The sequence below is a fragment of the Siphateles boraxobius genome, unplaced genomic scaffold (genome assembly GCF_051911475.1).
Source record: "Siphateles boraxobius isolate OS27281-9 unplaced genomic scaffold, OSU_SipBor_1 46, whole genome shotgun sequence".
NCBI lineage: Eukaryota > Metazoa > Chordata > Actinopteri > Cypriniformes > Leuciscidae > Siphateles > Siphateles boraxobius.
Genome location: NW_027509097.1, coordinates 19,883,906 through 19,908,976, shown reverse-complemented (window position 1 = coordinate 19,908,976; position 25,071 = coordinate 19,883,906). Strand labels below are relative to the sequence as shown.

At 37.1% G+C, this 25,071-nt stretch overlaps 1 protein-coding gene and 1 long non-coding RNA gene across 4 annotated transcripts in view; both read left to right on the top strand.

Annotated features, from left to right (window-relative positions):
* Positions 1-25,071, top strand: part of svild (supervillin d) — a 195,653-nt gene that overhangs the window by 16,737 nt on the left and 153,845 nt on the right. The gene's annotated exons all lie outside the window — the stretch shown is intronic.
* Positions 23,964-25,071, top strand: part of LOC143710229 (uncharacterized) — a 202,693-nt gene continuing 201,585 nt past the window's right edge. Inside the window, exons 1-2 of one of the 2 annotated variants that reach the window (XR_013194487.1) lie at positions 23,964-24,070; positions 24,351-24,467. This is a non-coding gene — a long non-coding RNA (uncharacterized LOC143710229). The remainder of the gene's footprint in view (positions 24,071-24,350; positions 24,468-25,071) is intronic. The other variant, XR_013194489.1, reaches the window with a different exon arrangement.

Below are 25,071 nucleotides of genomic sequence, written 5' to 3'. Positions count from 1 at the left end.
TTGTTTCTTGCAAACGCTGCTTCTGCCATTTTGCGACGATTGTTTTGTACACTGTAATTGATTATTAGATAACAAACAGGTACGATTTTAAAACAATTTCATCTCAAATCAATATCTCTTATCCCCATAATTATTGAAACCAGTTGGAAACGGGGCTTCTCTCTTGCACGCTCATTTTCCGGGATATTATTTGCGGGCACTATCCCGCAAATCCCGGTAGACCCCCGGACCCTCCCAGATGTCTGTTACGCTACTGTGCGCTAAACATGCCGATATACGGTAATATGATATAGGGGCCTATGACAATAATGAGCATGCACAGAATTCTTATTGTGGTCACTTCAAAAATACCATGACTCATTCTTATTACGAATAAAACATTTTTTTTAATACATTTTAGAATATTTTCCCATCAACCAGTTAAAATGTATAACATTGCATGCATACTGCGTCAAATAGGCATGCGTTCTCTATGTGAACAACTCCAATACGCATGAGCTGAATGGCAGAATGAGTGAAAGAAACGCAATGAATGGAAATGCACACTCACTCTCTAACAGTAGATGGCGCTTATGGAACAGCCTTTACCCCGGTGCTACTTTCCATTACTGAACAGTATATAAATGTTTTAAACAGCCAATCAGATTTTGGTATCCACTATGGTGTTCATCACGGCACTAAATACTTAATATACCTGACTTAATGGCTGTTTATTTTCAAACAATTTTTTTTTACAGTTTAACTGTCTGGACTAGATAGTGAGTTTACACTGGCACAAAAAAATCTGCTTTTTAAGTCAATTTGTGCACCACAAACATCCATGACAACTTTTAAGTTATCCATACTGGCAAGTAATAATGGTACAACCTGCCGTGAATTATATAATTAATTTTGATAGCACGGCCATTAAAAACCCGAGGGGTCAACCATGTCACATTGCTTAAAGCGATTTTCCACAGAATCATTTTGGCTGGGTATTAATGTAAACACAGATATCAGATACCAGGCGTCTAAAGTGAATGTAAACAATCAAACTTATCAAACAAAAAATGTTATATGGTAAAAAAAAAAAAAAATCTGATCTGTGCATTAATAAGCCTTGCAATGTAAACGCAGCTACAATTCTTTATTATTGTTCGGTAACACTTTACAATAAGGTTCCTTTAGTTAACAGTAGTTAATTCAATAGTTAACATGAATTAACAATAAAAAATACTTCTATTATTATTTAATTTCAGTTAGTTAATTTCAACATTTTCCCTATTAATACATTATTAAAATCAAAAGTTGTCTGTTAATATTATTTAATGGGTCTGAGCTAACATGAACTAACATCATTTAGATCAGTTGCATATTTTATTAACCAACAAATGTAGCAATAGCTATTGTTCATTGTTAATGCTAACTAATGAGACCTTATTGTAAAGTGTTACCAATTGTTCTCCATAGTTCTTTTGCACTTTAATCTGTGCAACATTTGTTTACTTTGAACATTTAAATACAACAAAACCATACACACACACAAATTATAGAGTTCTTTTGAAATTTGATACCGTCACACGCCTTCTGTGTTCGTGATGTCAATTCATAGTCTTCTCCGGTGTTGTGATCTAACAGACACACGGTAGCGACTACCACATCATTTAGGGGCTGTTTATAGGTGTAAACGCCCTCCGAAACGGAATCGCTCAAACCACATCAGGAGGAGGTCTGGGCCGCATTCCAGATGAAACTGGACAAGTGTAAAAAAATGCATCTGGTTGTTGAAACCACATATGCAGTTTACTCCCATCAATGCTACAAAATAAACGTGTGAGAGCGTGGTATAGGCTATATGTTATGTCATAGCCAGATATGACAGGGTTACTGCCGCACGCATCACCGCAGATGAGCAGCTAAGTATCTCTTCATCAAGCCAACGTGCAAACTATCGCAAATCAAAGTGAAAAGTTGCAGACGCTTAAAACACAATCATCTACTTTAAAGGTAAAGAAAATGATCTCACCAGTGCTGTTGCCGCTCTCTCCTATTGTGGTCTTTGATTTTGAAATTAGCTGATGATCAATAAATTGCAGCTCATATCTGTTGCTTTCGGTGATGTGAACTCCAATAAATCTGCATGTAGAGCGGGAATTGAAGATCGGATTTATATCCGTTTTGCGAAAACACATTTATGTGACCAGGTGTAAATGGAATCGTTTTGATAAATCAGATTGCTATCTGATCAGTAAAAACGCATTAAGTGACCAGGTGTAAACATTCCCCTAGAAACAGCAATAATCTCCGGCAAGATAAAGTCCTATTATGTTAATCCACAGACCTTTATCTACAGATCAAGTATAGCCTAATAATGGGAGCATTGAATCAGTTTTTCCATGCTTTACTGACTGTCGTAACCTAACAATGATTTGCTATTTGAATGCTGAATGGAGAATAATTGACAACCACGGCAGAGGGAAGAGTTTCGACGTTAACGACGTAGATATTTGTCTGTCCCTTATATTTAAGCTATCAAATGGCTTGGGAAGACTTGGAATGTAGTGCACGAAACCTTTTATGATGCTTTATAATGCTTTTTGCCTTTTGTTGAGCTAAAAGGTAACAACCATGAATTCGCACAATATCGGATTTGGATCAGACCTGCCAGACTGATACCCAGTCTGGCAAAAATTGCAGAATTGTAACCTAGGTATACGATACTGAATATTGGTTTACCCCGCAAAGGTATATTCATGAAAACTATTGTTTTATTTCATTTGTATCTTTGTTTTGTTGTATTTATTTGTGCTGTTGTTTGTAATTTGTTTATTTATTACTGACCATTTACTTGTCTTTAATAATGTAATAGCGATTTTAAAGTTCCACAGCAGCAGCATGGAGGGCTGACTTTTAAGTGAAAATTCTCATAAATCATTTATTGCTTTAGCTAGTTGATGTGTGACTAACTGACCATCCTGCCCATCTCTGATGTCAAAGGTGGTTGTTCAAGGAGTCTTGAGTGTTGAGAAATTCACAACCAGTGAACATCAGGGTCATGCTGATAATGCTGCGATTATGAAATCCAGGATATGCTGTAATATTTGTACTGTAATGTTTTGTGAAACAAATTCACTTCCCTATCTCAGTGCTTTTTTTTTTTAATTCACTGTTAAAATATGAGAAGTCACCTGGTTTCAATGATTTGTTGGTAATAGAGCTGTAACATGCAGCCCAGATGGTTTTCTTCCTGTGTACTTTTAAATAAAACCTCATCCATCTTCAGAATTCATAATGTCATGTAGTTTACAGCTGGATACTGATCCACACCCATGCTTTTCAAATGCAGCCTTGCTTTTGTCACGTGATGCTGTGTTCAGTGTATTTCTTAAATGTGTTTGAGCATCTACATTTAAGCTAAAGGACCTTTTTGCAGAAGTTCCCAGCTGTGTTGACAAAGTACACGGGACTCAGTGGCTAGTCTGAACAAGATGGCGCAGTTGTATGTGGCTTGCCGTCTATTGCCCTCTTTTTCACTCCTAAAATTTGTGATTTTATGTTTGTTTTTATGTTTGTCGCTACTAACTTCGGACTGCAATTTGTCATTTGTATATGATCGTCAAACATTACTAAACATCCGTATGGCTATCGATCTAACCAAGAGTAATGTTGAAGAGTGCTGCCGGTCTCCCCCACCTGTGTACCAGCATCTTCTTGTACAACAGCGTTGGTATCCTGCTGACCCTCCCTGGAGACGACGGCGTCGGAGAAAGCGTGGAAAGCGGGTAGGAGTTGCTGCTCGTTTGAAGTTTCTGGCACGGTCTTCGGCTGTGTGTGTTGGACCTGTGCTAACCAGTGAGCGCCGTCTCGCCGGGGCTTTTGCATGGTCCTTTCCCTCTTATTGGTGGCTTCGACCCGCTGTTGGATGTTTCTCATCCGACCCTTCGTGCATCATCCCCCCTAGCTTTTGACGTCGTGGAGTGAATCATCATAATCTTCACTTGCTAACTCGAACAACACAGCTGGAGGTAGCTGCACCATCTCTTAACGTGGCCCTGATCAACGCCCGGTCAGTGGTGAATAAGACATTTTTAATAAACAATTTTTCACGATGCAGGATTTGGATATCTTATTTATCACTGAGACATGGATTAAACTGGATGAGCTAAGTCCTTTCACTGAATTAGTTCCACAGGATTGCGCTTTCCTAAATTCACCGCGGCTATCTGGCCGTGGAGGGGGACTAGCGTCACAGTTTAAAAAAACAATATCCCTGCCGTGGTCTAACAACTAGTCCCTTGCCATACTTTCGAAGTACAACTGGGCCAACCTACATCAACTAATTCTCAAGTATTTGCCTTGGTTTATCGTCCGCCTCAACAAGGATTTTTTAAATTAATTTACTGAGTTTGTGGGGGATTTGGTTACCAGATTTGACAGAATTCTAATCCTGGGTGATTTTAATATTTATGTGTGCTGTGATACTAAGCCACTTTCTAAAGAGTTTCGGAATCTTATTGTCGATTTTGACCTGGATCAATGGGTGTCTGGTCACACTCATATCCAGGGACATTTTTTTAGATTTAATCCTATCACGTGGTTTACAGGTATCAGATATTAGTATCAGTAATACTGGTATTTCGGATCACTTTCCGATTCTGTTTTTTCTACCTATTAATGACACCAGACATAAACTTCATACTTGCAAGCTGCTAAAGCTGCTAAAAATCACTACTTTTCTGAGCTGATTAGAATCAACAATAAAAGGCCCAATGTTTTATTTTCAATAATTGACTCTGCTCTAAATCCCACTACAAATCTGTTACCAGAGATTTCTGATTCTCTCTGCGAAGATTTTGAAATATACTTTAATGAGAAGATCTCAATGATCAGATCTCAAATGTCTCTGTCTATTTATATGCCACTTGAAGTTCCTATATGTTCTTCTACTTGGTCTGTCTTTGAACCTGTTTCCCTTGACTCTTTGGTTGAGATTGTTTCAACTTTAAAAACTACTAGCTGTTTTCAAGATGTGATTCCTACTAAATTTTTTAAGCAAGTTCTATGTGCTATCGGTTCGGATTTGTTGTCTTTTATCAACCAATGTCTCTGTACTGGGGTTGTTCCTAACAGCCTGAAACACGCCTCGGTCTTGCCGAAACTTAAAAGACCTAGTTTGGATCCATCAATTCTAAGCAACTATCGCCCAATTTCAAATTTACCATTTATTTCTAAAATTTTAGAAAAAGTGGTTTTGAGCCAACTCCAGTCTTTTTTAACTGATAGTCAGATTTACGATACATTTCAGTCTGGTTTTAAACTACGTCATAGTACAGAATCTGCACTTCTACGAGTTATGAATGACATTTTGCTCAGTACTGATACAGGGCAATCTGTGGCTCTGGTCCTGTTGGACCTCAGCTCTGCTTTTGACCTGGTCGACCATGATATTTTAATTTCTCGCCTTGAAGCATCTACAGGTTTTAGGGGTATGGTGTTGGAATGGTTCTGCTCATATTTGTTTAACAGAAGCTATTCTGTTCGCATTGGGAAACAGTGCTCATCTAAAATGAAACTTGGGTCCGGCGTTCTGCAGGGTTCTCTCCTTGGGCCAGAAATATTTTATCTTTATATCTGGGTTCTATTTTTACTAAACATGGGGTTTCTTTTCACCTGTATGCGGATGATACCCAAATTTACTTGCCCCTAAAACTTGATGACAAGTCTGCCTTAAAGCCACTACTGGACTGTATAGATGAACTGAAACTATGGCTTACTGATAACTTTTTGAGTCTGAATGAAAACAAGATGGAAATTATACTGTTTGGCCCCAGTGATCATAGTACACATGCTTGTGACCTTCAAACGTTGTCACCTTAATAGTACCAACTGTATTCGGAATCTGGGGGTTTGGATTGATAACAACATTAACCTTGAAAAGCAGATACGTGCTGTGGTAAAATGCTGCTTCTTTCATATTCGTCTTTTAGCTAAGGTTAAGCCATTTTTGTCTGGTAATCACTTTGAGATAGCAATGCATGCATTTGTAACATCCAGATTGGACTATTGTAATTCTTTATATATTGGAGTTTCTACAACTAGTCCAAATTGCAACTGCACGCCTCCTCAAAGGAATTCGTAAATTTGAACATATTACTCCGGTTCTGATCTCGCTTCACTGGCTACAGATTAAATTTCGAATAGATTTTAAAGTTTTGCTTTTTGTTTTTAAATCTCTACAGAATCTAGCTCCCCAGTACCTATCTGAACTGCTTCACCCAGAATTTAAGTCAAGATCCCTAAGATCGGGGGATTCGAACTTACTTTATGTCCCCAGGACCAGATTAAAAAACAGGGGTGACCGTGCTTTCACAGCTTATGGACCCAAGCTATGGAATACCCTCAAATATAAGATCTGCCCAAACTCTGACAATTTTTAAAACTTCTCTGAAAACGCACCTTTTTTCATTAGCTTTTAATGTACCTTGATGTGTCCGTCTTTTCTCTTTGACGTGTATTTGTTGGTTTCGTGCATGTATTGTCTACCTTTTTATTGCTTTGTTAAGCACTTTGGTCAACGTCAGTTGTTTTTAAATGTGCTATACAAATAAAATTGTATTGTGTTGTATTGTGGAAAGACGTGCAGCCCACTAAATGCCTGAGCTTGTTTACTTTTGCACGATGTTGTGATTTTGATCACATTTGGTAACAAAATAGTTATGGACTCACACATTTCTTAGTGTGTGTTGGTGTCAGGTGACCTGTTCATCTGCTGTTCACTACAACGATACCAAATTACATAGTGTTACATTGTAAAATTATTTAACGTAACGTGCCCATATTATGCTATTTTAAAGTCAAAATTAAATGTGTTCTGAGTTTGTCACACCATAGAAAAATGTGTTATTAGCCACCCAGCCAAATTTGAATGATAAAAAAAGCTGGCAAGTACATAAAATAAGCTATCAAAATCTTGAATTTCTTTGAAAGTGAAAGTGGCACGTGATGGCCAAGTATGGTAACCCATACTTGGAATTTGACCTCTGCATTTAACCCATCCAAGTAAGTGCACACACATTAGGAGCAGAGTAGTGAGTAGTGAACACACACTGCAAACGTGGATACACACACCCGGAGCAGCGGGTAGCCTTGAGTGGCGCCCGGAGAGCGATTGGGGTTTAGGTGCCTTGCGCAAGGAGACCTCAGTCATATTCCTGCCGGTACTGGAATCGAACCAGTCTGTTTCGCTGTCGTCCAGTTACTGTAGGACTACCTACTATAATTATAACATAAGCACACAAGGCAACTTGCACTCATTGGCGGGCACGCACTGCTGATGATGGCACCAGTTGTCGGCACGACGGGAGGATGAAGGCCGAGGCGGGAGATAGTCGGTTCGGCCCCATTCACCAGTAACAGCGGATTATCGGTTAATCCCAGTTGTCTCCGGTGAAAGTTTATAAAACTATCCTGTATAAAATTATCACTACAGAGGTGGGTTTTGGCGTGATCCTCAGCTCTCCATCAAAATTAACCCACCTCTTCTTGATGTGATAGTTTTTCGGAAATTTAAAAAAGGACACTGATCTGTTTTGTACGTGATCGCATCCAGGTAATAGCATTTCCAAGACGAAGGCATAGCTAGCTAGCAGGTTGTAGTAACTAATAGTACTGACAGTAACTCGCGATTGAGCGGCAAACTGATGTTAATGTGCTCTATTTATATTGTTAGGTGAAGGGGCCAGCCTCAGTGGCTCCACTGCGTCAAGTAGGGGCGTGTCCAGGAGCTCAGGCACCCCATTGTGTCATCAAGACCCCCGAAAAATCCGGAACACAGCAATAACTGTTTAAAAAACTGTTTAACGGTCTAACTCCACAATTCAGTACTTCACAGTTCACAGTCTTTGTAATATGTTTGAGCAATACATTTCTAACATTTATAATGTGTTTAGATTTTTTTTTAAATTGCCTTTACAGAGACTTTAAAGGATATAACAGGTTTACATTAGGGCTGTGAATCTTTGGGTAGGCAGCGATTCGATTCACAGGTTTTCGATTCAAGAACGATTTTTGCAAATTCAGAAAGATTCGATTCAATTCGATTCACATTAAAATTCGATGCGATTCGATTTTTCATTTTTTATATGCATTCATAGGATTATTTAAATGCTTCCCCCAATGGGTCTTAGTCAGGGTGTGAATTACACAGCGGCCTTCGGGGGGTCAGAGAGTGGGGACAAAAAAGTTTTTTCTATTGTTAATGTTAGTTCATGTTAGTTTTTAATGAATCTATTATTATAAAAATATTTCCAAAGCCTATACATTTGCATTTGTAGAAATGCATATAAGCCAAGATTTAAAAAGGCTTTAAAAGTATTGTTACTTCATCATGCTAACTATTTTGTAGGATAGTGTAAATGGATACACAACCTTAAAGTGTTCCTGGTACATTAAACATCCTTTCATTGTGAGACTAAAATTAACTTTCCCAACTAAACCTTAACTTACTTTTCCTCATGGCATAGTAAGTATTCCTCATGGAATACTCTTTGTTCTCTTTATACTGAACATTTTCCTTATGATTCTGAAAGAAAACGCGCCGGGTGTCTACTTGTGCTATAGCCTAACGATTACGAATGCAACGTTAATGCGCATCTGATTGATGGATTAACCACGCGCTCTAATTTCAGTGTAATTAATATTGTAGTTCAGCAGTTTCCTTCATACATTCAGTTAAATTTCATTCATCATTCATGATTCATCGGAAGCGTGTGCATTTTAGGAACCTATGTGTTTGCTCTTTCCGTAATAAAGGCACACCCTTGAATAAGTGGGGTTTTACTTCAACTGCTCAGGACAGGTATTACCCATTTCCGTAAAACTTAAAGGGATACTTCAGCTCTGGGAAGATGAATGTGTATTTAATAGTGGTCATTTATATAGTAGAAATGTGAACTTATTTTTGAAATTGAAGCATTCTCAACTGAGAAAAGGCAGACAATGTATTTTTTAATGCTGAAAGGCAACAACTCCGAGAATGTATGAAGGACTAAAAATGACAAAAGGATAAATAAATAAATAAATAAAAGTAGAAATAAATAATAAATGCAGAAATATAGTGAAAATAAATACATTTTGGTAATATAAATGGCTATTTCTGTATTTTTACATGTATGTATTTATTTATTTATGCATTTATATATGGAAATTGAATTTGGCAACAATGCAGTGTATTACAGTGAAGTTATTGACTGTTTTCGTAGTAACGCTTTTCGGGGTTTGCACTTTGCAGACGGTCCCTTCGGATCTGTCTCTCTCAGCCGCCTGCGCATATAGAGATCAATGTATTTTATCCATTGCGAAGGAAAGCTTGTTTCGAAATAAATGATTAAAACGACCGAAATAAACGATTCACGATTCAAAATACATGTTTCAAGATCGATGCATATGCATCGTCAGGATTTGCATCGATGCATCGAGAAAACAAATTAACGGTTACACCCCTAGTTTACATGCATCAAAAGTAAACAAACTCTTGAATTTTCTCATAATATCAGACTGATCTCATGAAATGGCGTATGTATGACACGCCAATTCGTATTTCCATTTTTGGCGTGCTATCAACACGCATAATCGCTTTTCAGCGTGTTTATCAACGCCTTTGACTTAACGTTATATTACTGTATTATGTATATATAGATATATGACCTACCCCAACCCCGTCCCTAAACCTACCCGTCACTGGGGTTAATACCATTTATGAGTGTTCTCCTACCATCCTTGGAAAAAAAAGATCGCTCCACAGATGTAGATATAGATTTTGCTTCGTTTTGCTCGGACATTTAACGGCGTACACATACACGCGGAATCACTCGGACATTTAATGGCGTAGACATACACGCAAAAGATTTCGGCGTGGACATACACCCGGATAGCTCAAAATGCGTATAGATAACACGCCACTTGACTTGAAAGTGGCATGTATGTTTACGCAAAGTCATGATGTCATGTTGCATTATATACATTGCACATCACATTTTTCAGTGATTCTCGAACGACTCGTTGGATGATTGTTGTTCTTTGAATCCCCCCTTTTCTTCGAGCCTACTCTGTTCTGATTGGCCAGATGGCCCAGTCTGTTACAATTGGTCTACCGCTTATAGCACTTTTTGGAAACGAAAATTCCATTACTACCATAACTGATAATGGCTTCAACTTCAGCTCCGGAGGCTTCCTAAAGCTCAGCGATTGTACACACTGTAAAGAGAGTAACGATGACGGCGATGTTACTATTTCAATCCGAGCGCAATTTCTCTTCTTATCATACACTTCGTATACATTTTTTCTCTTTCAACCCTCAGCCATTTTCAAAGGGATGGCTGAAACCGTAACTCATCACACATAATACACCTGAAAGTGCACATGCGCAGAAAGCCACTTCATAGGGATGAGCACGTACGACGGCCTTACGTAAACATATCACCAGAATGATTGACACTTAGGTGGACCAATAGTAGGCTACCCACCCGGAAAAAGAAAATCCTCAGCTATACCTTTAAGAGAGTAATAACGTGGGTTAGCCGGAAACTTACACAACATAAAGCCCAAAACGACGTATTTTGAACACCCGGTTGAAAAGATATACTTTATTTATTAATTAATCATACTTACAGGTCGTGATTCTGAGGAGCAAATAACCTGGGTACTGACCTATCTTTCCAGAGCAAGTTTTTTGTGAATCCCGCATTGAATGCTTGCTAATGGAATTTTTATTTGAGGAATATAACAGTTTTACATTACTCTCTCTTTCTCCCATCAGTCTTCTGAAATGCATTTCATTATCCACTGGGAAACCCATCTGTAAAACAAATGAGCTGGAATGCCACAATGAATCAGTCCAGCTCAGGCCGAGGTAAAACCCCACCTAATACATACAGCTCTGTGTAATATTAAAACAAGGCCTATTATCGGTCTCCCTGCTTGTGTTTCTTGTCACAATTTCTTACGGCATCTCTTTGTCCTTATCCACTGAAAAATAATCCAACAGGGATATGTTTGTGATTGCTCAGTGAAATGAGCGGGAACATAGAGGTAATATGCCCTAATGAGGTGAAAGCCAGATTGACTTAAGTATTTTTTTCCCATGCCTGACTGTTAGGGATTGTATAGTGAACAGGACCGTACCCTACAAGGACAGGACAATCAACCAGTGTCCTCCTCTGAAGTGTTATTACAGCGTTTCAGGGTGGATGTATATGTGGCTTATACCTAGTTTGAGGGGAAAATGTGTGTCTTGTTAAACCTCTGTCTAGGTTTACTGTTCATTTTATGAAATGGTTTTCTCACTAATTATGACTTTTAGAGACCAGAATGGAACTGGTATGTGTGAAAATGATGCAGGAAAGTGAAGACAAAAGACTGAACACTAGGCTAAGTTTGGAAAAGCAGTGCACTTTCATTCTGTCTGTGTTGACATGAGGCATAATGGAAAATGCTAAATCACACTAGGACCTTGCCTTTGAGAAATGTCATGGGAAATAGTCAAGCTATATTTTAAACGTTCCGAGAAAGTAGCGAAAAAGTAAAATGTAATAGCATAGCTATGTTTAAGAATACACCTGATTTTAGGTATCTGTCATTTCTGTAACAAAAATGGTACAGGATGAGTTTAACACAGGCCTTCTAAAGAGTGGTGCAGGTATGATGTCACTTTGTTTGCCAATCGGCAGTTAGCATCACACTGGTTCCCTCAACAAAAACCCAATTGGATTTTCAAATAGGCTTTTGGATTATTGCAAAGAACAAGCTCTGTGATCAACAAAAGTTAATGATACTTAGAAGTTGTTCATTTGTAATATTATCTTGATGGATAATACTTCTATGAATTTTGAAGACCAAATGCAGTTGTCAGAAGTAAAAAGCTCAACTACACCACGGTCCCAAAACTTCGTCACCACCATCTTTTTTATCAAAAAAAAAAAAAAAAATTTCCCAGATAGTTTTGTATGGTTTATAAGAGCACAATTATAGGCATAACGATGCTGTGAAAGTGGACTGAGTTTACCTGTTCGGCATGATGACTATTAATGTCCCCGACAGACTTCCCATTTAGCCACTTGTTAGCAACCACCTGCTTCAAGACATGTAACAGCTTCAAAAAAATCACTATTGGGGTAATAATGATGTATTTTATGTCGTAGAATACAACTTGAAAGTTTCTTGAGCTTGTGTTCACCACAGACCTTATCAGCCATTTAACCAAAAACCCATTGACTTCAGGATGTTGGAACCGGAAGGGCTAAAATACTAACTCTCTGCGTTTTGGCCTACAAAGTGATGTCATACCTGCACCATCCTATAGGATAAAGACACTTTAGGTCAGACAAATCTGTGTGAGATTTGAGTTTTCTCAAACTGCAGTCTCCCTCCTCGCTGCCATGACAACCTGGGCCCCATACAGTGTGGTCATATTGTCTGTAAAGCCCCCTCCTCTTATAGACCACCCTTGTACAGGAATAGGAAGTCTTTACAGTTTTGGAACTTGATTGATGACATCCGCTCATCAATAGTGTTGGGGTCCGAGTCCACTTTTGTCGAGTCCAAGTCCTTAACAATCGAGTCCGACTCCAAAGAGGGCCGAGTCGGACTTGAGTCCGAGTCTTTAACATCCGAGTCGAGTCCAGCCGAGTCCACAAAGATTTAAATGATTTGAAATTGACCTTTCACAAAGACCCGCACCTCTTAGTTACTGTTGCTACGTCCGACAAGCCATTCCGCTCTCACTCCACATGTTCTCACACAGTGAAAAATATATTACGGAGCAAAGAGGACACTAACAATACAACATACAAGACAGAGCAGCCTACTTTTGGTATGAAATAAAGTCTCATCTTTTAAATTTTTATAATTATTATTGAATTCAAACAATAAATACTGTTTTGTGGTGCTTTAATGTGTAGGCCTCAGTTCAAGCAGCACATTAACTGATAATCTCTTCTAGTTATAGCATGAATTAAACATGAATGAAAATCAGAACTGCAAAAAGAAATCAATACACTAAACTTCATATTCATAAACAAGAATTTCATATAATCGTTCTAACAAATTATACTAACGTTACATTACATAATTACGTTACATACATTTTTTTTGAGTAAAGACTGCGAATCTATAGTGATCATTACTGACTGTATGGCACCGTTACTTTTGTATTTTTAGAACGATTGTAGCCAAATATCTGTCGCCAGAACTATTAACCCAAAACGAACACTAAACATTGGCTCTAACGTTACTGCAGTAAGTTAGCCAAATCAAACACAGAAGCATGTTTAGCATGCCTGTAGATAAACAAGCATGTATATAAACAATACATAAAAGCTCTAATCAAAGAATAATTAACACTAATTCCAAGTTCGCTGTTGAGATTTAAAAAAGTTTGTAACGTTAGTTTTGAATGAGCATTTAACGAGCATTTAACAGCGTTGTCATTTGTTTACTTCCTTGCTGCAACATACAATTAACAATACAATCTATTGCAGGAAAACACATCAACGAAAAATAAATCCTACTTACAGGTTGTGGCCCGTAAACAACAGCTTCTGTTCTTAAAGTTGGAACTGCTCCATCTTTCAGGACAAGCCGTTGTGATAATCCTGCATTGAACTTGCGAAGATTGTGGAAGCTTTCCTCTATGTGCAGCACAGAGAGTGAGATTTGGGTAAAAATGATGAGGGACCTTGTTAAAATTAAATTTTAACCATTGATCCCTAACTCCCCCGACCCTAGGAAGGCCTAACAAAGTGAACCTGCAATCCGGATAAAAATAACAGCGTTTCGACGGCATTGCGGAAATAACAGCCTAGTATACCACAACAACTCTTCTCCAAAGCAAAAATGGCCTAGCCCTTATTTAGTATTCTAGTATTTAGTGTATATATAGGAGGGGTTTATGTAAATATTGGGGTTACTGACGTCAGCAACCCTGGAGGAATGTCGTGTAGTCCCTACCGGCCATTTGCTGTAGTCCTTAGAAATTGATTTATTAAAAGCTAATATCTCCCTTTGCTTTGAACTTTGTGCGCTGTAACTTTGCAGATGTTGTTTATGCTCAAACAGCAACATTACACACTAGCTAAAGTTAGAAAAGTGTAATCGTGTTTTACCACCCCTTTAATCTACTAACTGGTTTGGTTTGTTTGTTGGACAAAAATGGCGGGTATCTGCATTATTATTGGTCAGATCGCCTGTCAATCAAATTCCGGCGAAAGGTGTCAAGACTGAGCTCTTAAATTAATATTTTAAACCTTACAAAATGATTGCAATGTATTGTCAAAGTCATACGTTTACCTATTGTACATCTTTCAGAATCTGCAAGGTAATGCTCAAGAATTCAACACGATGCATTAAGAGCCAGGGGTAAACTTTTGAGCAAGATGATGATATTTAAATTTTTCTCATTTTGTTTTACATGCTAATATCTTTTTTAGCCTCTGAAGGGCAGGACTAAATTAATATAATTTTTCAACAAAATAAGAACAATTTACATCCAGTTCCATCCTTAACGGACTTCTTGAGCATCACTAAATGTTTGCAGGGTTTGTAATAGTTGTGTATGAGGCCCTCATTTGTCACCAGTGCGAAAAGATGGATCTCACAATCATACTCACTGCTAGTAAGGAGTCAAATATGCAGAAGATGCTGTAAAAGCAAAGAATGTACAGGAGCTGGAGGATTTTTCCTCATGAACAACCATTACAAAAAACAAAACAAAAAAACAGTTGTGGATCATTCAGGTAATGACACACAATATTAAAATCAAGTAATTTTTCTTGTATTTTGTGTTTGTATTTTATCTTGTGGACTAGTCTATTAAACATGTTATGTGAAAAAGCTTTTTCAGTGCAGTACTAAATAGAAACAATGTTTTTATGATCTTTCTTAATAAATAAATAAAAATTACATTCTGAAAGGTGTATTACTTATGACTAAAGTGTTATCTATGGTTATCACTTTCACATGTTGCTATGGTTACTATGTCAACAATAGCAATTTCATTGCAATTTCATGACTCGCAGGACTAAAATTTTGCGGATTCATTCCCACATTTAAATGCATTTATCACTGTTTGTAATTTACAGTGTGAACGTAACCACTGGTCCTCTAGAACCACGAAAAACAAAACTATTTAGATTGTCAATAGCGCTCCCTTTAAGCCATCACTTACTTACCACGTTCTGCACTCTTCCTAAAACTCTCGTCATAAACACTGAAGTTGTCCGCACTGCACAGTGAATCTCTCATTTATATCGAGTCTAGACTTTGTTTATGAGGGGATTTGCGAAAGGATAAAGCTCGTGCTGATTCTGAACATACATTTTAAGCGAATTCTCCGCATGTTGACTGTAAAATACCTCTGATTTGCCACTGTGTTCATGCGCTTAATATACATGTCTGTGATTGGCTAATGCTAAACGCGGAAACAACACAAGTAGTCTGTGTCAAGTCTGAGTTCATTCAAAATTGGACTCGAGTCCGGACTCGAGTCCAAGTTCGAGTACCCCAACTCTACTCATCAAACCAAGCACTACTCTGACCTACACCAACTACGGACACATCTTCTATCTTCTATCTCTGCACACGTGCACCCCGCCCCGATCTGCTGGCTGCAGCCAGGTGTACTTGCTCACTCGTGCACACACTTTCCTCCCAATAACAAAACAACAAAAATGACAGCAGTGAGAAAACAGCAGTTAAGAAAGCATCTTATAGCAATGTGGATATGCAATTCACTGGCATCATGTCAACAGATGAGGTAATTAAAATTATACTATAGACTATATAAATATAGCTATGTGAGACTATAGTTTCAGTTAATCCATTTTCTTTGCATGACACATTGACAATACAGTACAGAATGGTTAACCTTTTATTCTAGCTTCTGTTTGAATCTGTGTTGTGCATTTGTTGTCATTATTGGACTCCATGTATAGTTAACATTAGCAGTAGAGAACGCAAGAGGCTGTCTGGAGCGCACATAAACGCCACATCCTTTTGATGTACCTGGCAAAAACGTTCTTCAGATACTGTAGAAACAGACTTTCATTGACAACCTAGGAAGTCGGGGAAGTTCTCATTTTTTAAGTTCGTTATGAGCCGTTTACACTTTGGCAAAAAAAAGAATGTGATTAATACATTAAACTTCTTACATATAGCCCCTTTAAGCGATGATGCTTTATTGACAGATGGCTTGTGCATGTTACTTAAGAAAATCAGAAAGCGTGTTGTGACGATGTCATCATGAAATAAATAAATAAATTACAATGAAATGTTTATTTGTCCAGCATTTATCAGTCATCATTCATCTGTAAAATAAATCTGAGATCATTATCCACAAATATCAAAAAATGTCTATATTAAATGAATCTACAGTCATCATAAGATAAGTGCCCGAATCAAGATGGTGACGTCTTTAGTCCAGCCCCTAGTTACCTTTATTCGGATGACGTGCGTCGCTCACGAAAAGACGGCGGCTGTTGGGAGGCATTGAGTGTACCTCACGGAGCTCCTCTAGAAGACTCCCATGGCGATTTTATTGTTTTATCCGCGAGTGTTACGAGTGTTTATCGTTGGCGTTCTAATGGGTCACGCTCCGGATTACGAAAAGGAAAGTATACTTGTCATTGTGGACAAGCTGATTGTCGTTGTGACGCTGCAGAGAAAACAATACGAGTGGGTAGATCCAAAACCCATTTTCTTTAACTGAAACTTAAATTAATGACAGAAATCCTGTCTAGCACCCCAGCATATAACGAGTGTGGGAAAACGTTACAGTGTGTTTAATGAGTCATATTTTCTCCTAAACCATCAAGCCTACCAATACGTTGGTCTGTATTGCAGCTTTCTCAATCTGATGATGCTCGATCAGCATGGTGCTGGTGCCGCTTTTGCTGTGGACTCTTTCATGCCTAACACTTGTCTTAGAAGTTGTCGGATAATGGTATTGGATTACACACTGATGATGCCCACTGTGCTTCATCTCCACACGGCCTGTCACCTGACCCACAGTGATTAAACACAATCACACACTCACCGAACAGCTACACTCACTATTTAAAAAACACGTTTCACTGAGCATGTGGGAATTTTGTGCCATATGGTGTGTCTTAAAGAATAGATAGAATTAATATATAGTATAGAAAAACAATTAAACTATTTCTTATTTTGTTTAATTTATAGTCATTATAATACAAATCCTAAAAATAACAATACAATTTTTTATTATTATACTTTCCTACTGATATACACACAATATTGTGCAAAATTGCGCAGACCCACAAATAAGCACAGCAAACCTGGTGCTTTTCATTAAAAAAAAAGCATTTTAAATTGTAATCAGAAAAAATGCAATTTAGGGTTCGCCCCAACCCCCCAAAATCGTACCTCTAGTTGGTCTGTTGTAAACCTTCTTCGTCTTAAGTGTAGAAAAACTCAGAAGCGAAAACCAGGAGACTTGGGGGTATCTTTTAAGCAGAGTTCTTTATTGCTGTGGCATCGCGGTAGTCACCAAGTCTAAACTCAATAGCTAAACAGAGTGTTTTATACCTTTCAAAGGGGAGGGATTTTGCATAGAGATAGAGATCAGCATGACAGTGTAACTCCTCTGAAAACAAAGAAGGTCAATAAAAGCCTGTTCTCGGAGATTGCTCTGACCTGAGAAAACAAAGTAGGTCAATAAAAGCCTGTTCCCGGAGATTCCACAGACCTGCATTATCATAGAGAAAACAAAGCCCAGCTGTTCTTGAGAAGTAACAAAAAGTTAATGTCATCATCTATGCCTCCAAATGGCAAACACTTGTGTGAACTTTCTCAGTTAAAATACTGTTGAACCTAAATTAAACATTTAATACATTTGTAACACTACAGTGAGTTACCTGAACAACTAGCCAACTAATCTGAGTTAGCTCTGTAGAGTTAATTACCCAATTTTCTGTAATTATAAATACATTTACACAATGAATCCCCAAATGTAAAATCATCATTAAGGAAACAAACACTAGTGTAGCTTCAGGAAGTGTTTATGCTTATATGCTGCTAAAAATATCAAAACTAAAAAGAATTGCCATTACAATTTTTCTATTTACAGAAGCATCACTGTATGGCATACTAAAATTGGTAATTTGTTTGAATTGAGATTCACTAGAGGTTGATGGTAGACATATCACTGCTCAATGCCAACAGTACTGCCCAGCCCTTATTGATATCAAAGCCTATCTTTCTTGATGCATTTCTGTTTTGCCAACAAGAGGTTAATGTTTTTGAAAAAAGATTGACGGCATATGAAAAAAAGACAATTTTTTTAAAACTTTTTTTCAGAATTGCATGATATTAAACTTGCAATATGCTCCATGTGATGTCACTAGCTGTTTTAAGCAAATAAACACCCAAAGGCACCTCCAGCGATGCAGGCCAGTCAGTGGATTTAGCCTCAGGTCAGATTAGCCTAGATGTATATCAGGAGCACAGATAACAGGAATGTGTTTGAGCCTTTGAGTTAAGCTAATCTTCAGTGGTACAGCAGGATTACATTTAAGGACATTTGGTGAAAATTGAATTTTTAATGTTGTTTAATATGTCTGTGTGGTGTTTTTAATATGTTGTTCTTTTTAAAACTGCAGTGCCCCAAAGACAGTCTCAAAAATGCGGTTTGAAACCACCCTTAATTACCACCATCACGAATATGTAACCTGTCCCGTCAACGTGCAGGGCGGGGCTTTTCTTTTCATTATTTCTAAGGATGATGATTTTTAGAAGGCAGCTGTCTGACTCTGAAATGGTGAACTGAAACTTTGTGTAACAATCAGCAACATATTCATGTGTAACATTTGCAACACATTCATACCGCATTCAAGATGCGCTGGTGTGGTTGGCCTGCCTCTTTGTTGTGTCTGTTGCCCCCAAATTGTCACGCACTTTTGTTTTATGATCCACAAACACTGCTGGACATTCAAACCTCTGTTCTTGCCTCCAGCAAGACCGACGTGGAATGTTTTATAAACGAAACGTATGGCTTTAATTTTTTTCATCGGATATACCGGACTGTATATGGCGATGGCCTGTTGATCGTACACGGTAGGGGTGTCGAATTAATCGTTTCTACGATGCAGATGAGGATGATTCGGTATCGGTTCAGTAATAGACCATAACCGATTATAATGTACTGACGTGTTTCTGACGTAATTTATCGCGTATGTGCTTTGTCGCGGTTGCATACAATGGCAGAGGGAGGCAAGTGCGAGTAATTAAAAATGCTCCAACTACTTTAAAAGCCTACATCTGGGCATATTTCGGCTTTTATGAACAACCTGGTAAGCACGATCTGGTGAAGACACGCTGTGTGCCCTCATGTCGCGCACAAATAGAATATGCAGGAGTTAGCCACTAACTTGATAAACCACGTTAGCCGTTTTCACCCCAAGCTGTTAACTCCTGGCAGAGTCTGACTGCTTTAGAGTAAGCGGATGAGCTCCAATGTCACCTGAATCCTCAGCCAAAAACAAATCATCCACCCGCCCCAATAATTTTCTCTGATTTAGGTATCTGCACCCGATGGTCAAATTACATATATTCTGTGTTACGCATGATTATAAATGGATGATCGTGCACTTACAACAGCGGACTCTGCGACGGTTGATGCACGCATCTCTAGGGTAACGTTACATACTGATGAATGAGCGCTGCTTTTAAATGAACATTAGTAGGTATATGATTCACCTTATGTCAAAATGATTTATGACCCTATGATTGACAGGTGGGCGGGGCTAACCTTTGACCTTCCGGAGGATGTTCCGGAGGTCCTTTGATGTAGGGATTAACCTTTGACCTTCCGGAGGGGTTGTTCCGGAGGTCCCTTAATGTAGGGATTAACCTTTGACATTCCGGAGGATGTTCCGGAGGTCCTTTAATGTAGGGATTAACCTTTGACCTATCGATCGATCAAGTTGACAGTTGTCTTTACCCTATTGACCTTTGTATGATATATCAAGTTGCCAGTTGTCTTTGCCAGTTGTCTTTGCCCCATTGATTTTGACCTATTGACCCCGGGGGAAATAACTTCTTGGTGTGGGAAATCCCCTCAGTGTCGGGGTGAGAAAATAATTTTTCTAATGTCGCATATAGATTAGAATAGATTAGAATTACAAAAGTAAAATCATTTTACCGTTTCACTATGGTGAAGAATTGGATTAAAGTTGACAGTCTCCGCACTGTGTGTGTGCGCGTCTGTCTGTGAGTGTGTGCGTGTCATCCGATATCCTGGCATTCCTGAGCACGCTATATAAATGGGGATAGTGAGAAAATATCTCCCAGTAACTAAAGTTGAACACATTCTGTTCTTTAAAAAGTATATAAATGAAATGGTTAATACAATATCTTTTCAAAACACAAAATAAATAAATAAATTTTCACCTGGGTTGAAGAAGTAAATCTACCGCCATGTGTCTGGCCTCGTGGGTATAAGGGTTTGATTTAATGAAGTTGTGAAGGTTTTATGTTTGAACTTTGACACGCGGCTTCGCAGGATCTCCCTCCATATTCCAGAGGAGAGGGGATCACTGAGGACGGTGGAAGTGAGAAAACAGTTTTTCTTATGATGCCACATATTTTACACTAAAGTTGAAACACATTCTGTTCTTTAAAAGTATATGAATGAAATATTTATAAAATTTACATTTAGTCATTTACAAATATAACATTTTCACACTAACTAAAGTTGAAAACGTTCTGTTCTTTACAAGTATATATGAAACGGTTATAACATTTACATTTAGTCATTTACAAATATATTATCTTCACCCTAAGTAGAGTTGAAATTATATCGTTCATTTTAAAAATAACCATGTTTTCTAAATTTACTGAAACACAGTGCACCAATTAGTTTTGTTTTAGATGAACACAAAATAAAGAAAATCATCTTACATTTTCAGAGAATTGAAGAAGTAAATCCCAACACATCATTGTCCTTTTAACGTATGAATGTATTTACAAAGATGCAATAAGTTTAAAGTTTTGATACAAAATATCCCCTGAGTGTTTTTCTCCCACACTGGCGTTTTGACACTCTGTGATTCAGAGTGGTGGAGGAATGTGTGTGTGTGTGTGTGTGTGTGCGTGTGCGTGTGCGTGTGCGTGTGCGTGTGCGCGTGCGTGTGTGTCAGGCCAGCTGCAGTATGAGACGTTTGTTGAGGATGTTTTGTTAGTGTTAATCTTAAAAGTTAATCTTAAAAGTTTAAAAATAAAAGATAATTTAAATTCAATTCAATTAATTATTTAAAGTCTTAATAAAACGTTTTAATACAGTCGAATCTTCTATTTATCTTTTAGAAGATTACTGTAATGATTTTGTTTAACGGAGACCTAAAGTATAATGTTTATTAATTTAGTCATAGCCATAATGATTTTTGTACTGTAACAGCATATTCTATCCCGTACACCTAAACACGACCATCACAGAAAAAGGCATTTTTACATTTTCCAAAATAAATAAATAAAAATAAATAAATAATTTGATATAATTTCTAAGCTGTTTTGCACTCATACTAACTCAGTTCCATAAATAAACTAATCTCTATATTTAAATTAAATGATTATAAATAAAGTATATAACTCAATGAATAATAACAAACATGTTACTAAAATGTATTCAAACGATTTAAACATGGTTTTAGCTAAATTAATTTATATATATAAAATAAAAGTATATATATATATATATATATATATATATAAAAATACCTTACATTTTCATAGTGCCGAAGATGTAGTTCTTTATGCAATGATAAAAACAGTCCAAAGTCATAAACAAAATTGTATTCCTTTTTTATTCCTTCAGTGATAAACTACAGGGTGAAATGAATGCATGACCCCCTCTCAGAGACGAGAGGAGTTACAGGACAGATGAGCCTCTGGGATGTGCCAATGTCATAGCATATGTAAAGTTAGTCTGCTTTCCAGAGTTTTATTCATACTAAATTCATTTGAAATATTAAAAGTTTAAATTAGATCTTTTAAAATTAAAAGACTGTTTAAATCAAAGCTTTAACGTTTTATTAAAATCGTATCTTCTATTTATCTTCTTAGAAGACTTCTGTATGATATAAATGATTTTACATAAATTTAACCTAAGGTATTATTTTTACTAAAGCGTCTGTTCAAAAAATAAAGCAAAAACTGTACTTTGGTATCTTAGATCTTATACAAATTATTTCAAACAGTATTTTTGTCCATGCCGCATGAAACATGTTGTCAAAGTTTGTCAAAATGTTTTTTTGTTTTTGTAGTTGTTGTTTTTGTTTTTAAGAAATCCCAGGACTCTACATTGCTCTTATTTAGATTACGTTGTATCATTTAGAAAACCACCGTACATTTTCAGAGACGCGATGTACCTTTTTTGGTCCATCACACAGCATATTTAATTTTACTCATCGTAATTCAAAGCATGATCTTACTTTTTCTACGGTAGCTATGATCTATTGCACGTATAAGGTGTATATCATTTTTGCTTTTCTTGTATCTCCCGAACTATCCTTAATCAGTGTGGAAACATGCAGGGTGAACCCCTTTACTGAGAATATACTATCGGTTATCTATATAGCAGGAGGCATGCCCTTTGACCTCCTCCATTTTGGAGGCTTACAGCTTAGTCCTTAAGCGGCTACAGTAATTTATTGCCATGTGTAACCTGAAAAAACAAGAGGTGATAAAAAATGTTAACGATGACCTACGTGGACCTCATGGCTACGGCTGTGAGAGGACTCCATTCCCTACTGAAAGAACATTGTGGACACACAGCTCTGACGTTTTCCAAGAGTATTTTGCCCAGCCTCTTCTTTATATACAGCCAAGACAAATCATTTCTGGACCAAAAACTTTTGCACCCTCACTCCTCTTACCACCTCATCAAAAGACATGTCTAAAAGTGAGTATTGTCTTTATAATTCATTTATGCTACAGTGTTTTATTTAAAAAGATTGTTTACACATAAGGAAAAGACGGTATAATTCATTAGTGTTTTAAACATGCTATTGCTGTTATAGCATGCTTTGTTGCTCTTACACATTGCTATATGTTCTATATCAAATGTTTTTGACGTCATATACGTTTCAGAATATATATATATATATATATATATATATATATATATATTTCCCCCCATCCAATCACATTTTACTGTAGTTGGCCGCTGGGGGGTTTCCATAAAGGACTTTAAAATAAATGTTTTAAATATTATTTAGATTATATTTGTCAGAAATGGTTATATCTGCATAGGCCTATTTAATTATTTAATCTGTATTTTATTCCTTTTCAGTTACTTACTTTTTAAATTTCGGTAGGCTACTTTTTAATTCTTCTTTTACTTTGTCTTTGATTTTAACTTTTAGCACTTTGCATGATAAAATTGTTTAAAATGTAAGCTATAAATATGAATCGCACAATGTGATAACCAAAATATATAAAAGTTAAGTCAAAGCTATTTATATAGCCTAGCGTTTTTCACAATACACTTTCTCATAATTTAGTTATACATTCTGACGCTGGGCACCGTCCAGCGTCTTATTTCAGATGGTTCAATATTTATGATATTATGCGCCCCTGAATGGAAAAGAACTGTAAACTTCATCATTGTACTGTAATGAACTGCGTTACTGCCTATAGGATGATTGCATGATTTTTTTCCATTTAAAATAACATGGTCTTTCCTTTTCTCTCTCTCTAGAGACAGCAAACACTGCAGGACGACCGGACATCCAAGTAACATGTTAGTGTGGTTTATATTTATTTTTAATGAGAAACATTATAGAGTGCAACAGGCGTTTTCTGGAAGTAAAAACACTTCCGGTAACCAGCGACTGTGAAAAAGGGGGCAGGTACTCTATTGGCTGTATAATGAACAGATGAACTGACAGATATTTTATGTAAACAGGCAAAATCTCTTCATCTGATGGTGGCCATGTGTTTTCGCCTATCATAACTGGTTTAACTCATGGCTCCTCCATTGACATCAACATGACTTCTGCCGAATCAAATGTATCGGCAAATTGTAAGTGTAATAAATCAGTTTTACCTATGTGATGTATTAAATTATTCTTAATTAAGCAGTCCGAGTTAACTATTTGGGACCAATTGGAAATTTACATTCTGACCTAACAGCGTCATGTACAAATTTGTCATGCTCCTGGATTATTTTACTATACTACATTACTATAGCCTTTTATTTACTGCTGATTTTATCAAAGCCACGAATTAACTCAATTCATGGTTCCAATAATAAAATAAATGAACAAGTGACAGATGAACTGAAAGATATTTTATGTAAACAGGCAAAATCTCTGCATCTGATGGTGACCATGTGTTTTCACCTATCATAACTGGTTTAACTCATGGCTCCCCCTTTGATATCAACATGACTTCTGCCAAGTCAAATGTACCGGCAAATTGTAAGTGTGATGCATGAGAAACTATTAAAACAGTTTTTTGTATAAAATTAATGTATAAATGTATAAACAATGTATAAAATTAATCTTAATTAAGCAGTCGGAGTTAACTATTTGGGACCAATTTTAAGGAAAGTTACATTCTGATCTAACAGCGTCATGTACAAATTTGAAATATTTTTGGTACTATTGAATCAGGTTTTGTAGAATAAGCCATGATGAATTTATCTTATCTGGTGTCATGCTCCTGGATTATTCAGAAATGTAACTATAGCCTTTTATTTTACGACACTTATTTATTTTACTACAGATTTTATCAAAGCCAAATACTGTCCAAAAAGGGCGACTGGGAAAGAAGAGAAACGGGTCAATACAAGGTTAGATTCAATCTTTATATTCTTTCCCCATTTTGCCTTCATTTTCCTTTTCCTGTTTTAATTTTTCAATTTTTTATATTCTCAGATCATCAAGGGTTTCTGAAAGCAAACACCAGTCAGTTGGTTGAAAATATGAAGAACATTGATCCAATCATTGACGATCTTGACTTGCACAATGGATCAGTTGCAAATGTGCGAGCGAATCCAACACGCCGGATGAAGATGAGGGA